This window comes from Symphalangus syndactylus, chromosome 4 (assembly GCF_028878055.3).
Source record: "Symphalangus syndactylus isolate Jambi chromosome 4, NHGRI_mSymSyn1-v2.1_pri, whole genome shotgun sequence".
Lineage (NCBI taxonomy): Eukaryota > Metazoa > Chordata > Mammalia > Primates > Hylobatidae > Symphalangus > Symphalangus syndactylus.
The window spans coordinates 114,815,926-114,818,813 of record NC_072426.2 but is presented as its reverse complement, the minus strand read 5'-3'; positions in this window follow the sequence as shown (position 1 = coordinate 114,818,813).

Genomic DNA, 2,888 nt, shown 5'->3' with positions numbered 1-2,888 from the left:
CAAAGACAAACCCACAGTCACTAATACCACCTTTTAACAGCCAGTAGTTTCTTCCCTAATTAAGAATGTACTCTCCCCACCACCAGATTTCTTGCTAGTCTAAGGTTTAATCATCAGCCAGCATTTGCCAGTGCTGCCCTAAGATGGCTGGCCATCAGAGCCACGTGGGAGCATCACTCCTCAGGCTTCACTGCCAGAAAGGCTGGCACCAGAGTTCTGGGATTGGACTAGGGAATCACTATTTTTAACAGGTCCCCAAAGTGATTCTGATGCAGTCAGACCACAAACATTTGGCTTTTGGAAATCAATAAGTACCATTAGAGAGAAAGTTTGTATGAAAAAAAAATATATCACAAGTATGGTTCTTGCTACTTCTGCCAAACTGCCATTTTCTCCAAAGTACTTCTTTCTGGTAATGGAGGAAGACAGCTAAATCCAATTAAAACGTTCTGTGATGCTACTGAAGCCCAGTGTGATGGTTAATTTTATGTATCAACTTGCCTGGGCTGAGGGATGTCCAGGTGGCTGGTAAGATATTATTTCCAGGTTTGTCTGTGACAATGTTTCTAGAAGAGATTAGCATGTGAATCGGTAGACTGCATAGATTCCCTCACCAATGCAGGTGAGCATCATTCAATCTCTTGGGGGCCTGAATAAAAATATGCTCGCTCTCTCTTTGAGCTGGGACATGCAGCTTCTTCTGCCCTCAGACATTGGCACTTCTGGCTCTCAGGCCTTTGGTCTCAGACTGAATTATACCACCAGCATTCCTAGTTCTCTGGCTTACAGACAACAGATTGTGAACTCCTTGGCCCCTGTAATATCATAAGCAATTTATATAATAAATATCTATATCAATACAGATATAGATAATTAGTTTTATTTCTCTAGAGAACCTTAACTAATAACATCCATTGATATTAACATCATTATCAACCTGATATATATTGGTAAATTAGAGTATGTCTCATCATATTGTAGCATAATGATAAAGTCTTAATGCATTTTCTACTTTGGCAATTTGGGGTCTAGATAGCCTTCTCACAACTCGATGTAGGACATAGTTTAGATTCTCGTGTGCAGATAAGCCCTTATCACCTTTTCAAAAAGTATTCTTTATAGCATTAAGTAACAGATGACCTAAATATTTTTAAAGTTTATAATTTACCTTTAAATCTGTAATTTGCACATTAAAAAGTTCAGGAATTATAAAGGCCCTGGAATTAACATAAAAACAAATATATTTTTAGAATAGGGAACAATCTCTTGATTATGATTTAAAGCAACCTTATTTTTATCTCTCACCATTTGATTGTGCCTTGAATTCATGTGGGATCTTTAAAGATGTTAATGCCTACACCCTACCCTCAATGATTCTGATTTATTTGGACTGTAGCACAGCCCGAGCATTGGGATTTTTGAAAGTTTCCCAGGTGACATTAATACACAGCCAAGATTGAGAAGTGTGCTTTGCACACGATGGAGTGGGAGTACTCTGCAACTGAACCAAGGCGTGGGCAAGTCCCTAACTTCCCAGCAACTCTCAGAGGATGCAACCTTCTGCTCACCTGTGTGAAGCACAGTCTCAATGAGGAAGTTTGACAGTCCAGTCTCTTGGAGAAACCCAGCCTCTAAATTTCTCTATTTATCTTTGTTTTTAATGTCCTCTCCAGCTCACATGGCTCGGGTAGTGGAAGAGTGGCCAGTGAGCCCAGTCCTGCTCTCTGCTCTCTGCTCTCTCTGCTTATCTGCTCCCACAATACAGAATCAGTATTCTGCTTTGTGAAGGCTGGGCTGGGAGATAAAGAGGTATGAATAAAGAGAGAAAAAAAGTTAGCAAAGTTACTTGGCTGGGAAGTTTCTTTGGGCTTTGGGGGCCTACCAGATGGTTAAAGCTGAAGTCTTGGCTGAGTAGACAGATGCTAAGCTATCCCTTTCCTAAATGAGGCTCTTTCAAGGTCTCTTCAGAGATTTCCTTGTTGGGACTTCCCTCACCTGCAGTTTCCTTGGTTGCAACTCCTTTCCTGGCTACTTTGCATGTCCACACTAGCAGTCCCTACTGGCCTCTTTTTTCTGTGGTCTCTTTTCCTCCCTGTTGGTCCCCAGGTAAAATCTCTTCCCCCTGGCACACATCTGGTCCAGGGAAGCACTGGCGCAGCCCTTAGAGCATGCTCTCAGGGCTCTACCTCAGGAACACTTAGCCCTTTCATTGTTCTTCCCGGTTCCTGGCCCCAATCAAATTCAGTGCATTCTGTTAGATTTATCAGGCTTCCCAAAGTAGAGGGCACATTTCAGAGCCCTCTGGGACATCTACTTGAAGTCCCTTCACTTTCTCAGGTTGATGTGTTTAGAGCTAAAATGAAGCCAGTGGGCTGAGAGGGGAGGGTTGGGGCAGGAAGAACAAGAAAGTCTAGTTGGATATGATGTCTCAGGGGAAGAGGTCAGTGTGTAAAGGGGCCTAATAAGCCAAGGTACCTGCAGGGGGTGCCCACTAGAAGGCTTTCTGCAGAATGCGATGTGATCTAATTATGATTCAAAGAATAGTATGGACAGTAGGCAGACAAGAGCAGAATCAGATATGAGGCATCACAGATACCTGCTCCCATGGCCCCTGCTGATGTGTAGGGCATTTCCCCCAAACCTCTTCTACAAGTCAAGAAGACACTTTGCTCCTTCCTTTATCCTAACCCTCTGCCCAAACCTGAGAAAAATATGACAGAGGCCCATTGCAGTTTAGAAGGTCTTTATGCTAACCCCAAGATTTTCATTTAGGAAAGAGTCCATAATGGTTTCACTGGAGAGAAGCAAAGGCAACTGTACAAATATAATCAGCCCACTGAAGGTTTTGGCCTACAACATAAGAGTTTCTTCTGTTTAGCACCATCAAA